The sequence below is a fragment of the Lissotriton helveticus genome, chromosome 9, assembly GCF_964261635.1.
Source record: "Lissotriton helveticus chromosome 9, aLisHel1.1, whole genome shotgun sequence".
In the NCBI taxonomy this organism is placed as follows: Eukaryota; Metazoa; Chordata; class Amphibia; order Caudata; family Salamandridae; genus Lissotriton; species Lissotriton helveticus.
Genome location: NC_136070.1, coordinates 328,526,289 through 328,541,987, shown reverse-complemented (window position 1 = coordinate 328,541,987; position 15,699 = coordinate 328,526,289). Strand labels below are relative to the sequence as shown.

General features: G+C 42.5%; 1 protein-coding gene across 7 annotated transcripts in view; it reads left to right on the top strand.

Annotated features, from left to right (window-relative positions):
• The window catches only part of EML5 (EMAP like 5), a 1,317,369-nt gene that overhangs the window by 761,766 nt on the left and 539,904 nt on the right, over positions 1-15,699 (top strand). The gene's annotated exons all lie outside the window — the stretch shown is intronic.

The following is a 15,699-nucleotide window of genomic DNA, read 5'->3' as shown; positions in this document are numbered from 1 at the left end:
TCCAGTGCTTAGGATTGGCAGAGGCAGTATGCAGTTGCTGGTGAAAGACTATTGTTCAAGGAGGTATTTAACCAACTTTGATTGTAGGTATTCAAGATCATCCCTGTATATTTCTCTGTTGAAAATGTAGTGAACATTGAAACATATGAGGCACTTGATAAAAAGCCAATGTAAGTCAAAATGTGGTGTGGTCGGTGGTCCGAGTGCATAGTAATTTGCCCACTGTGCTTTGGGCAAGGTGCAGAAATGAACCGAGAAGGATGGCAGCGCAGGGTCAAGGCCGTTGAGACACTCAGGTTGAGAAAGTACATGCAGGATCACACCAAATATTTATTTGGGAAAGCCAGTGATGTTAACCTTGATTAAGATGATGTTGTTTGGTGTTTGATTCCTTAATTATGGAATTGATTTGACACCCGCTCCGTCCACAAACACGCCGTCGAACTCTGGGAACTCCTTGATACAGCAGCACCAGACGTCGCCTTCCTCACAAAAACGTGGATGAACGCCTCCTCGCCCCCGACATCGCCATAGCCATCCTGGACGGCTACAAAATCACCCGGAAGGACCGTGTCAACAAAAATGGAGGAGGAATCTCCATCGTCTACAGGAACACCAACAGCGTCACGACCAACGCCGAAGACACACTCACCGCCGCCAAACTCCTACACTTCCAGATCCACACCGACCCCCAGACCACCCTCAGAGGAACGCTCATCTACAGACCCACGGACACAATTTAGCGAAACCATCGCCGACTTCATCAGCCCGCACGCCCTAGCCTCACCAGAGTACATCCTCCTAGGGCACCTGAACTTCCACCTGGAGAAAAACAGCGACAACAACACCTCCACCCTGCTCGACAACCTCGACAACCTCAGACTCAAGCAGCTGGTGGTCACGCCCACCCACCTTGCTGGCCACATGCTCGACCCCATCTTCTCCGCCAGCAACCACGTCTCCTTCAGCCACTCCACCGGACTACACTGGACCGACCATTGCTGCATCCACTTCACCTTCAAGAAAACCACATCCCACCACCACACGCTACAGATCCCCCGCAGATGCTGGAGCAAAGTCACCACAGACCAGCTGACCACATCGCTGAGCCAGAACCCTCCTGTCGACACCCCTGACAACAACAACGCAGCACACAATCTCGCACAGTGAATCACCAACTGCGCCGACGACCTCGCTCCACTAAAGAAACCCCCAGCCAAGACTAGCAACAGAAAAACAACATGGTTCACAGACGCCCTCAAAACCGCAAAGAAATCATGCCGAACCCTCGAAAAAGCTTGGCGCCACAAATGGACATCAGAAAACATGACAGCCCTCAAGAGCGCCACTAGCGAATACCACCAGATGATCCGCACCACCAAAAGGACATCGTTCAAAGAGCGGCTGGACAACAACACCCACAACAGCAAGGAACTCTTCAGCATCGTCAAAGAGCTCTCCAACCCCAACGCCAGCAACAGCGACTTCACACCGTCGCAAGACCTCTGCAACTCCCTTGCCACTTTCTTCCACCACAAGATTGCAGATATACATGACAGCTTCGGGCTCCAGACTCCGCCTCCAGCCACCAAACCAACGACCCCCACCACCAGCCTCAGCGCATGGACCGCCATCAGCACTTAAGACACCACCTACGTCATGAACACCATCCACTCTGGCTCCCCTTCCGACCCATGCCCTCATATCTTCAACAAAGCTGACACCATCATCGCACCCCACCTCCGGAACGTCACCAACAGCTCCCTCACATTAGCCACATTCCCTGAAAGCTGGAAACATGCAGAAATCAACGCCCTTCTGAAGAAACCAACAGCAGACCCTAAAGACCTCAAGAACTTCCGCCCCATCTCTCTTCTCCCCTTCCCGGCTAAAGTCATCGAGAAGACCGTCAATAAGCAGCTGACTGCATTCCTCGAAGCAAACAACTCACTCGACCCATCCCAGTCCGGATTTCCAGCCACCCACAGCACCGAGACCCCCCTCATCGCAGCCACCGACGACATCAGGACCCTGATGGACAACGGAGAGACAGCCGCTCTCATCCTCCTGGACCTCTCGGCAGCATTTGATAACGTCTGCCATCGCACCCTAATAACCCGCCTCTACAACACTGGGATCCAAGGAAAGGCCCTGGACTGGATCACATTGTTCCTCTTCGACAGAACCCCAAGAGTCCACCTCCCTCCCTTCCGCTCCGAGGCCACGAAGATCATCTGCGGCGTACCCCAAGGCTCCTCACTCAGCCCAACCCTCTTCTTCAATATCTACATGAGCCCCCTCACCACCATTGCACGCAAACACAACATCAACATCATCTCCATCTCCTACGCCGACGACACCAAACTGATACTCTCCCTCACCAAAGACCCATTCACCGCCAAAACGAACTTCCAGGACGGAATGAAAGATGTTGCAGAATGGATGAAGCGCAGCCGTCTGAAGCTCAACTCGGACAAGACGGAGGTCCTCATCCTCGGACAATCCCCAACACCCACGGACCACGTACGCAACCTGGGATTCCTCCTGGACTCCTCCCTCACGATGACCAAGCAAGTCAATGCAGTCTCATCCTCTTGTTTCAACACCCTGCGCATGCTCCGAAAGATCTTCCGGTGGATCCCCACCGAAACCAGAAAGACGGTCACCCAGGCCCTCGTCACCAGCCGACTGGACTACGGGAACGCCCTATACGCAGGAACCACAGCCAAACTGCAGAAACGCCTTCAGCGCATACAGAATGCCTCAGCACGACTCATCCTCGACATCCCTCACCACAGCCACATATCCGCCCACCTGAGAAACCTGCACTGGCTCCCCGTCAGCAAGACGATCACGTTCAGGCTGCTCACCCACGCACACAAAGCGCTCCACAACTTGGGCCCCAAATACCTCAACAACCGCCTCTCGTTCTACACCCCCACCCGCCAGCTCCGGTCCACCAGCCTCGCCCTCACCACCGTCCCACGGATTCGCAGAACCACCACCGGAGGAAGATCGTTCTTCTACCTGGCAGCCAAGACATGGAACTCCCTCCCCGCACACCTACGACTGACCTAGGACCATCTCACCTTCAGGAAACACCTCAAGACCTGGCTATTCGAGCAATAGTGCTCCCCCCCTCCCTACAGCGCCTTGAGACTCTCACGGGTGAGTAGCGCGCTCTACAAATGTATTGATTGATTGATTGATTGAATGAGAGAGGCTTTATACGATTGATATTGCTCCATAGCTCGTGCATGTGAATCAGAATGTTTTGATGAAGGGAGCTGGCCGACAGATACATGTGTTGAAAAGAACGTGGTAACATTGAAACCCTGAGGTACTCCAGTGGTCATTGGACTGGCTGTTGAGTGGAATCAAGTTAGGGTCTGTGCAGAACTGGACTAAAACAGCCTTAAAGTAGGCTTTGATGTTTAAGTTAAATTTGCAAGTATTTGATATGTCCCAAGTTTTATGGGTGTGCCTTTTACCCCCTCTCTCAGTGCTTAATTTGAGCCGGTGGTTTCTGGTTCTTGACACCGGCACTTAATTCCCAACATCAGCGCTTGTAACAGCTGCCACAAGGGGGCTTTGTCTGGCTAATTTGGAGCTGAAGACAACAACAGTTCACTAAATATTAAAAATGACTATTACCTGCTGCCCAATCCATTCTTATAGCTTTCGGGGCCTAAAATAGTCTGAATTGTCACACTTGAAGGAGTGTGATGGTTAGTACTGGTGTTGTTACTATCATTGGCAGCATGGCAGAGGCAATGTGTGGTGCAAGCTGCAGTGGCCTCCTGACAAGAGCCCGGGCACTTATATTTTTTTTCTACAACTTAAGCACTGCCCTCTTTGCTAGATACCTATAAACAGCACATTTATGCTAAATGGAATGGACTTCATGGTCTAGTGATATACATTATAGCCAGACAATGAACAGAATCATCAGTTCAGCAAAATGCAATTACTACAATGCCTTATACACTGTGTGTCTTTGTACTCCCAATTGAATGAGATTGCTTGTAAATAAGTGTAAGGTCTTAACCATGCAGTTTACAATGTTCACAAAGGCCATAGCATAACATGGTCCTTTGTTAAATTTCACCTCCAAGACAACATATAGTCACCTTCTTCTATATAGAAGAGAAGTTACACTGAGTCAGGGTAGACACCAGGGTATATACCCGTTACAACGCATTTTTTACAACGCACTACCATTACAACGGAACTTTTACAACGCAAATACTATTACAACGCATTTATTTACAACGCATGTTTTTACAACGCAGGTACCTTTACAACGCATACCATTACAACGTAAGTATTGGTAAGTATATAATTATATTTAAAATGTTATATGTTAGTTTTTTTTTAAAGGGATATTTTTAGGGTTCAGGGTCAGTTTTGGGTTTTTGGGTAAAGGGGTATTTTTAGGGTTCAGGGTCAGTTTTGGGTTTTTGGGTAAAGGGGTATTTTTAGGGTTCAGGGTCAGTTTTGGGTTTTTGGGTAAAGGGTTATTTTTAGGGTTCAGGGTCAGTTTTGGGTTTTTGGGTAAAGGGGTATTTTTAGGGTTCAGGGTCAGTTTTGGGTTTTTTGGTAAAGGGGTATTTTTAGGGTTCAGGGTCAGTTTTGGGTTTTTGGGTAAAGGGGTATTTTTAGGGTTCAGGGTCAGTTTTGGGTTTTTGGGTAAAGGGGTATTTTTAGGGTTCAGGGTCAGTTTTGAGTTTTTGGGTAAAGGGGTATTTTTAGGGTTCAGGGTCAGTTTTCAGTTTTTGGGTAAAGGGGTATTTTTAGGGTTCAGGGTCAGTTTTGGGTTTTTGGGTAAAGGGGTATTTTTAGGGTTCAGGGTCAGTTTTGGGTTTTTGGGTAAAGGGGTATTTTTAGGGTTCAGGGTCAGTTTTGGGTTTTTTGGGTAAAGGGGTATTTTTAGGGGTCAGGGTCAGTTTTCAGTTTTTGGGTAAAGGGGTATTTTTAGGGTTCAGGGTCAGTTTTGGGTTTTTGGGTAAAGGGGTATTTTTAGGGTTCAGGGTCAGTTTTCAGTTTTTGGGTAAAGGGGTATTTTTAGGGTTTAGGGTCAGTTTTCAGTTTTTGGATAAAGGGGTATTTTTTGGGTTCAGGGTCAGTTTTGGGTTTTTGGGGTACAGGGGTACAGGGTAAAAATAAAATAAAATTAAATTTAAATTAAATTAATTAAATGAAATTAAATTAGATTAAATACAATTACATTAAATTATATTAATTTTAAATAATTTACAATTAAAAAAATTATATATACTTACCAATACTTACGTTGTAATGGTATGCGTTGTAAAGGTACCTGCGTTGTAAAAAAATGCGTTGTAAATACATGCGTTGTAATAGTATTTGCGTTGTAAAAGTCCCGTTGTAACGGTATGCGTTGTAAAAGTATGCGTTTTAACGTCATACATCCAGACACCAGGGGTGTGTCCTATCTATGTGTTTGTTTCTTTTTGCCATCGACTCACTCATACAACTTCTAAATAAATCACATAATATTAAAGGCTTTTGTTTTATCGCAGCCTTCTTTAAAACTGCGGCATAGACTGATGACATTCTAATATTCAGAGCACACAGAAGTCGCAATCCTTGCAATTACAGATATCATTAATCAATTCTCTAAAGCAGTGGTTCTTAACCTTTTGACTTCTGTGGACTCCCACTTCATCATTACTGGAATCTGGGCACCCTCACTGAATTATGATTGGAATCTGGAGACCCCCACTGAGTCATTACTGGAAGCAAAGGACCCAGGATTAAGGAATTTTGATTATTTGAACCTTAAAACAATACTCAAAAATACAGAAACACACTCAAACAATTGATGCATTTACAGTGCTCCCAGGAATCAATTTCGGGACAGTAAGTTAATTTTTAGCTATGAGTTTCATATTCATCACATTTATGAAAAATTAAAAAATATTCAACTTTAGATTTTACTTTATATAAACTTTATTAATCTCTTAATATAATTTCATTTTCTAAAGCAGTCGCGGACCCCCTGAGTAGTTGTCGTGGACCCTCTTGGATCCCTGGGCCACAGGTTAAGAACAACTGCTCTAAAGTAGCTGGGTATTGTCTAAACAAAGATAAGACAGATGTTTTACATTTAAATCTGCTTTGCCTTCTTTTATCACTAAAATAACTCTGTACTTCTCTAGGAACCTAATTACATTACTGAGGAGTTTTGTTTCATGCAGTGATCTGGATGAATCCGTAAACTACAATGAACAAAAGCAATTGAGAAAATTAAAGATCATTTGACCTCTTGGTCACCAAGTACATATTGTGGTGGGACAAGGCAGAAAACGTTAAAAATTATTAGCACACCACTTAATAATTTTATTTCTACTATGATACCCATTCAGTTATCGAAATCCTTCTTCTCCACAATTGGCAAGAGTATGCAAGATTTATTATGGAGCAACACAAAAGTGAGACTATTGTATAAAAAAGTTCAACTAAATTACTTAGAGAGTGGCTTCAAATTTCCGAATTGGTTTAATTATCAAATGGCCTTTCAAGCTGTTCAAGGAGCCCTATGGCTCATAGAAGAGTGTATAGTTCATCATCATTGGCTACGTTTTGAACAACCAGTTTAGATTTCCGCTATTCTAACAATGTCCTATTTTGATACTGCACTTTCCAAAACCAGTAATATTGGATACAATTAAAGCTTTAAAAATAGTGGTCAGAAAAATGCCAGTTCCAGTATCTTAATCAATATTCCTCTCCCTTTGGAATACAAATTTTAAAAAAAGAGTAAATTCCTCATCTCTGGGTCCAAAATAGGCAAAGTAAAGGGATCTGTCTAAACATATATAACTATGTAGCTTTTCAGGTTCGCTTTGATTTTCAGAACTCCAATCAAAATACATCCCTAAAACATGCCTTCATGTGTTCTTGAACATAAAGGCATACATTTCCAAACTAGGTCCTCTCAAAGAGACAGACCTATTTCACCAACTTAAACTTTGGTGTTCATCAGGTCATTTGACATCAAAGATTTACAAATTCATCAATATTTATGCATCCAAATTCCACCCCCAATTCAAGTTGAATGGGCTAAGAAATGTATTAGATTAGACAAAAAATCATCGTCAGATGTGACTTGGAATTTAAGCTGCAATAATGTTTTACGTCATAAAATCGGGCACTCTTTAATTCAAACAAAATTATTGTTGATACAGCCTGTATACTGTACCCCATTCCGATTTTAAAATTACAATTTACAGACACAGACAAGTGCGGGAACTATAAAGCTACATGTCTAGATCCTGAACATTTGTTCCATGTTTTTTTCACAAACTAAACCATATTGGGATGGAATAACATGCAAACTCCCAAATATAGTCAAATCCACTACTGAACAAGATTTTCCAACTGTTGTCTTGAGTCCACGGCTGATCCATGCAGCTTTTCACCTACTTAAAACTGATATGTTCTTCCTTAATCTTATTTTGACCATGGCAATCAAACTCATTCTTAGAGAATAGAAATCAGCCAACCATATCTCCTCCAGTTCTTTGTGGGCCTGGGTCACTTATATCAGAAGGTTCATAGCTCCCAAGATTCCCTCTCAGGCAACCCCAACATTTCTCAGAAGATCTGGCGTTCTCTTCATGATTTTATCACAAATATTCCTTTTGGAATAGGATGGTCAATGTGGGTTGATTAGCACTGCCTACACGATACTCTATTATAATCAGCACAGAGATGATTTAAAAGGATGAACCAACTGGTTCCTGTCCTCTTCAAGATTTCTTTTCAGTATAATCCTCTCCTTCAGATGCATCAATTACTCTAACCTATTTCCAGCCCGGATCTCATCTTTTATTCAATGGTTACTTATTCTACACTTACTTTTAAAACACTATATTCTTTTAAACCAGAGACCTAGGTAATCTGTTGGATGCCATCCGTGTCTACTGGGATGTATCTCTTGACCATCTCATTGTTAACATGATATGTACTGAGAGTCTCCTCCACATAACTGATTATTTGTATTTGCACTATTGTTGAAGTATTGTCAGTGTGCTTGGGGCATTGTCTACTAACCGTGAGCAGATGTGACCAAACCGGTTCTCTGTAACAATCACGCTTGAGACTCGATTTTGTCGTATGGTGACCCCTCCAACTACAAGAATTGACGTGCATGAACTGGCACTGTCGGTACTACTACTAAATGTGGCACTACTCAGTGGGTAATTGGTGTACATGACTGACTGATATTTGGTATGATCATTCAATTTAAAATCGGTCAGGTCTAAAATCTAACTTTTGTTGTTCAGTGCTACGGTCCAAATGAATACGTATTCTTTTATTCTTTCACCCTTCATGCCACCCTTGCACTGAATTAGATGAGATTTTGACTGCACTGTATATAATTCTCCTGATCACTTCATGCAACAATAATTCTAATAAGGGCATTACACCAACAGGTTCCAATCAGACCACAACTCTTGCATTGTAGCCCATCTTATCAACTAGGTAATGTTCCTGTGCTCTGTCTAGCCCCTCAAGTTACCTTCAACCAATCATAATTCTAATCAGGTTATTTATTCATTTCACACGTGTCCCAGGCTTCAACAAATACTAATGTGAACTCAATACTGCAAACAAGTTTGAAAAGCTATTGACACTACTGCACACAAACTTATCTGACTTAAATAAACCGCCTGCAAAAGGGGTTAAGTTTGTGTGCTATAAAGAAAACATATTCAGAAGTTTTTATGTATGTACATAATTGCCACCTTCTGGCTTCTGCTGACAGGATCCTGGAGCAATGAGCTAAAACCTTTATAAGTTTTTTTGCTTTGGACATCTTTCCAAACCTTTTGAAAACACCTTTGCTCGAATTCTCCATAGACAGCACTGCATTTTCTTTCTAAAAAATATTTTTTTCATTCACAAAATGCCACCCCTGTTTGTGAAGTGTCCCATGTGTGGAAGATTCAAAGCTTAAACACATCCTTGCACAGTCTGTATTGTGTACCTTCCTGAATCTCATCAACCGAGTTCTGTGAATTTTGTTAATGCTTTAGGAGGACTTTAAAGGACAGGGAGAAGCTAAGGCTACATAGGCTTCAAGAGGACCAGCACTTTGTGATACTATACAAGTCGGGCTGACCGCCAGACCAATGTGCCTCATATCACCTGATCTCTCTGAATGAGTGATGTCTTTTAAACACAGAGATCAAACTTTATGTCAAGGTTCTGGCTAAGAAGGTCCTCCAGATGCTGATGCATCTGGTTCATCCTGATCAATGTGGCTTTATCCCATCTAACGGTATGAGACACTGCATGTGCAAAATTCACATTGCCCTTGCACATTCTCAGTTCTTGCGATGTTCCAGTGCCTGACTGCTTAACAATTTCAGAAAAGCCTTTGATTGTCTGGACTGGACATTCCTTGAAGGGGTGCTGCTGAAACTGGAGTTTGGTCCTAGGTTCATATCAGATGTCCGAACCACTTCCCTAAGTTTCCAATTTGCAAAGGCACCAGACAGGTTTCCTCTTTTTACCCCTGTGATTTGCTCGGGCCATAGAACCACTAATGGTATGGTTTCGGTATGATGCCCAGTCCTGGGGCTTTGACTAGGGGGTGGTGATGGAGGAAAATATGTTGCATAAACTAAGACTCTGGCTTAGTTCTACAAGGTTTGACTTTCGCACCCATAGGGGCCTGAACTTGGTTCATCATACCAACGCTTTAGCATGAAAGTCCAAATTGTCCAAACCCCTCTCAACATACCTGTTGATGTGGTGGTCGTGCTTTCTGGGTTACTAACAGTCCCTTGTAGGGGGTCGGGATGCAGTGGTAATTGAAATCTAATATTGTACTTTAACCTATCACACACAAAAGTACTATACTTAGAGAAGATTTATATATATTTATAAGTATTTCAACAGCTTTATCCTGTTGCTTAGCACATAAGTAATAACGACACAGAATTTTATTAAAAGCACTGATGCTTGTCACTAAGAGTGAGAATCATATGAAGTTTTCCAACATGGTTGGAAAGTCATGGGGCAACCTAACATCCTAAAGACTACGGCTGTGCACTCTGCTATGAGAGCATGGAGTAATTAACTTGCATAGTTAACTTGCACCTAGAGTTTCTTAGGATTCATAACACTGCATACCTGTTCACAGCAAAGGAAACTATGGTTGTACAAAATATACTTTTTCAGTCTCATCCATCCATTGCAGGGCCTCATCTCATTCAGATTCTTGAGGCTTATGGGGAAGCATTCGGTCTCCGAGTTTTTTGGTACAAATTCTTCCTGGTCCCCTTGAAAGGCAACAGCACTGGGGAGAATTAGCAGTTGTGTGTGCTCATACATAGTCTCAGTTTCCAATACTTAGAAACATAAATTGACCTAAAGCCTGGTTTGACCCGGAGCTCTAACTTGCGACCACTACTGTTCAAAGCTCTGAATGATCTAAACAAGTGGTCCAAGTGACCACTTATCATTCTAGACAAGGTTGCCCTGTTCAAAATGATGGTCCTCCGTGAGTGCTTTATGTGCTACAGAACTTCCTATTGCTTTTTTGCAGTGCTAGGTCCTCCTCAAACTGACATCCAGAATATGTGCGTGGAACCAATCCACTTGAATAGCTTTTGATAAATGTGTGCAGTCCACATTCAATGGTGGGCTGGCCATGGCAGATGTGTGTCTCTACTATTGGCTGGCACAAACCCTAGATTCTGAATGACTGGCTGAATGGTGGATTTGAGGATCCCACTTTCCAAGGGGAAGTGGCACTGCTTGGTCAAGACAATATCTTGCAACTTCTATATGGCACACCTATCTCACAGGCCCTCCACGAGGTTATCAGGTGCTCCTGCTGGACTTAAGGTCAGCTCTGTCGTGGGTTAGATGGGACTGTGAGTGAACCCTAGAGACCACTCCATAGCACATTCTGAGCGACTCATGGGATTTCATAGCTGGGATTCTGTTGGAATATTGATGGTAAGGGATGTATGGGGATGGGCACAAATTAAGTCTTTCCAAGAGCTCCAAGCGGAATTTGATTTACAAAATTCCTAGTTCTATTGTCATCTACCATTGTGCCATGCTCTCTCATGCCACCAGGAGTCTCTCCCTGATTTTCCTGAACATAGTCCACTCGAGGCAAAGGCACTTATGGGTCCTTTAGGGAAGGGGGGATTTTTCAGATTTATAAATCACTGGTTATCAATTCCACTAATATCATGTTGGGACTGAGGGCACCCTGGGAAGGGTGGCTAGGCCCACTAGATGATCGTGACTGGAAAGATTCCTGGGTGGCCCCACATTCCTTTGTCATTTCAGTGAAATTGCACCTTATTCAACTTAAATACCTCCCTCTTAACCTACCATATATACCGACAGCAGGCCCACAGACTACCTGAACCAAAATGTTAACATTGCTCCGAAGTTAATGGGTATTTCTTCCATATAGTGTGGTGACTACCCAGGTATATTGAGGTATAGGCAAATAATTGTCACCACTATGTCAGGAGTCCTTGGCAGATTGATAGACCTTTTGCCACAACTTGCTCTTTTAGGGCTCCTGAAGATCTGGGAGGAGCCAGTGGTGATTACAGCCTGGTGCGGGTTGGCAATGTGATTGGGAAATGAGATTTTGTCAGACAATGGAACTTTGTAGGTCCTCCCTCCTTAGCGACTGGCGTTCTGGAAACAGGAAGAGCCCATCTATGGAACAAGAGGATGTCCTCAGAAACCTGTATAAATCTGGGGGAAATGGTGGGCTTATTATGGCCTGGGTTAGGTGGCATTGGAAATTATAACGTATATCACTCGTGTAAGCATAGACAGCTGTATTGTGAATCACTGTGTGCACTGTAAGGTTTTATTTTGATTTGTTAAAAAAATAAATAAGATTTGATACATAAAAAGAGGAACAGCAAAGGTGAGAAGTATAGACAACCTGAGGGACATGGATAGTGTACCCTGTCTACCTCTGCTCCCTCTGCCTTTTACGAGGTTCCCTGCATGGGTGAGCCAGGGAAAGATCACAAAGCAAGAAAAGAAGATGAACCCTGTCAACATTAAGAACCATAACATTGAAGGTACTCCCTGGTCTGACTTCAAGAAGCGATACATAGAGAAGGAGTATTTCAACACAGAGGACAAGGAAGTCGCTATCACAGACTGTCTGATGTTGAGGAACAGTCTACATCAAGGTACTCCTTTGGAAGCAGATCATTTAATCTTTCTGCAGAATTAATCTGCAAGCTGGAAAAGAGGAAGGTTCCACGTTTGCCTGATTATGATTTACTCTTTAGCAGTTGCCCTTTCATCCATTTCCTCTGAGTTACCTGAGCATGGAGTGTCATCTCTTCCACAGTCTGTGATACCTGCAGCGTGTTCTCTGCCTACTGAGCCTGCCCCACCCATGGCTGCTGCACCTGTGATGCCCCCTACCAGCCGTTGAACAGTTACCTAAGGTTCTTGTAATGCCTAGTAGAACTCTAAGATTGTCTCGAAGAAGATCCATCACACCCAGACGATGTTCTAGAAATATGCATTGCAGATCACACAAATGCAACCTATGTTACTATCACTCTAAATCCCATCACTATAGATCCAGTGCTGCTACAAGTCTATAAGGTAGTCTAAATCTTTGGGATGTTCCGGGTCTTTTCATGCTTTCTTAGGCAATTCATTTTCAACTAAGTATTGATGAGAGGGGATAAGAGGCATAATATCCCTATTCCTATGTCAAACTCAAAGGCTTAAGTCTTCGCCTGGCTTCAAGACTTTGCGTAATTGTATGGCTGCTTATCCCATACTTCCCCTTAGCCCAAATCTCTCGGAGCCAGCAATGGAATTGCTTCTTACCCCAGCTTCAGCAAAATCTGCTCCACCAATATAGCAGCAGTAGTATAGGACTCCTGAACAGGACCCACTTTTCCTAAGGTCTCATTCACCTCCAAGTCTCACATCAGTTCTTTATTGCTGCAGTTGATTCTGGTGACTTAGCTGTACAAGGCTGTTTTCCTGATCTTACCCTTCTTCACTCCTCATGGCTACTGACATAAAACCTGAGAGACAGCAGAGGATATAACATTTTCCTTTTGGAGGCATATGTGGAGGACGGGATGTAAGGCTGGATGTAACACTTGGAACCTGAGCTAGAGACGCTTGAAGCTGTGGGCCTTAAAATATATGGGGTATAAAAACCACACAGGCACAGTGTACCAACAACAGATGGCTCAAGCTCTTTAGTTTGCTCAGAAGTACCATCAACAACCTCAGCAACAAAGATCCATTCAACCCTTTAAACCCACAAAAGGAGAAGGTGCTCAGCAGACACCAGCTGCTACTGCTACCAGATAAGGCATACCGACGACAAGTACCTTGTTCATTTAGTTCTTTAAAAAAATCACACTTGGATCACAAGGAATATATTGCTACTAACCCATTTTCCTAATGCCAACTAATGTATGGGGACAACTTGATATGCTGCATGCACCAAATAGGAGTGCATCTGGGGTGAAATCAGTTGTCTCAATTCTACAAAGGGTTGTCTAAATTATCCAGAATGTTGTTTTGAAAAATGTGTAATTGCATAGCATATGCCTCATACATAGTTCCCTTTTCGTGGTTGGTAGAGTTTAAAGGCAACAAGCAATGCACTCTGTCAAGATTGTGTTAGTTTCTGTTACTTCATTTCTTAGACCACAGAATAAGAATTAGACTCACAGTCTCTCTAACCTTGAAACCACTGAATCTTTGTCTCCAACTTTACTACTGCTTTCATATCAAGGCTCCGTTGTGTCTGTTACTTTTCATCATTCACCATTTGCATAAACTTTGTGTGCGAGAGATCACTTCTGTAGCACACACCTTAGAGTAAATATGTCTATATCTTTAGGGGGATAGGTCTTTAAGAACTTGACACACTACGTCAGGCAACGATGGGTATAGCCATAATAAAATCACACTTTTACTGTTGTTTGTACATCTCCACAGCTTGGTCTACGTGGGTGTTTCAGCCACTTTCAGGTCACCCAAAAATCTCTCTCCCGTTGTTTTCCAGTCATCAAAATCTTTCTAACACCATAATTCTCCAAGGTATTTCTATGTAATCAGTGCCCGAGTTTGTAGTTGGGTGCAATAAATGCTACCTTTTCACCACCTGCCGCTACTCATGTGTTTTTGATGATCATGGAAGCAATGGCAAGTTAAGAGATCTGTGTAGTATTCCAAATAGGCACAAAACAAATGCACGGCGTGAGATTTCACAATTAAACAGTCCATGTATTTGTGTTTCCTCAATATGTTTAAAATGGTATTGGCATTCAATAATAGTCATGCTGTGAACCCGCAAGAAGCTATCCCTTGTAGTTGTTGAGATATTGAGAGTGGACTAGTTTAGGGCTTTGCTTTGATTGCGAATTTGACATTATTCCATAGATTTGAGTTACTTGAAAATTAATGCAGATTTACCTAAACTATACCACCATGCGATAATTCAAAATGTTATGCAATGTATAGCTTATACATCGACTTGAACTTGCGATAACGTTGTTTACTGAATCTTGTTAAAAAAAAATTCAGCAGTTGCGAGGATGAGATATGGGTTGGAAAACATTGAACACGGGCCACAACATTTCCAGATCTCAGGATAGCACATTTATGAATAATATATCTATATTTGTTGCATGTATTGACTCATTGGTTCTCATGAAAATCTTGGGCAGTTCTTTCCCTTAAAGTAAACCTATTTTAGATAGCCATTCTTTGTCAGATTGGGCCTTTTTGCATTGGATGATGCACTAGCATCATCTCTGATGGGATTGATTTGCTAATTTATAAGCCACTTGGTTAAACGCCTGGGCACTAAAGGAACTGGCATCATGTGATAGCATATTAGACTCAACAGACTTGTCGAGTCTGCGTATTGGTTACATTTCAGAAACATTGGGCCAAATAAAGTGAATAAGATCCAGATTGACAAAGATGTATAGTCTGTTTCTTTTATCTTGCCCGTGGCAGGTGTATTTTATAGTTGACTTCAATTTAGACCGACTTTAGGTTGATTCATCCTATAGATGTAATGTAGCACTTGTCACTTTTTGTCATGTCTCTTCCACATAAAGAGGTGAGTAAAACTCAAGCCAGCTGCTTTAATTAAGATTAAGTTTTATTAAGACCTTTGTGGTTTTATGTGTTCTAATGACTAATCATATATTTTTATGGTGTATATTGTTGAAAGACGAAATAGACTGGAGATGTTGTAAAATGATAATTTTGCAATTATTTCTATTAATCGAACACAATAAAGACTTTTAACTGTAACATGCTAGTGGGTCACAATTGTTCAATATTTTCGGGGGCGGGCGGGTTGGAACCCACTCCAGGGGAACATGGATGATGTGATAATTGGTAGCTGGGTTACACAAACAGTAAGTTGAAAAAAGGGGAACATCTTCACTTTTTTTTACTATATAGTGCACTAAAGGTTGTTGAAAGGGGTTGTCACAATCCGTGACTTTGTAAACAAAGTTCTCAGAGATGACTGACCCTGTTCATGGCAAGCATGGCACTGGAGGAAGCATGCACTATGTGCAAAGTTACAAATAAAAAATGTGTAGAATGGAAAATCAGAGCATATTTATTTTAGGATACCAAAAATATTGGAACATAAAACATATCTTGCTT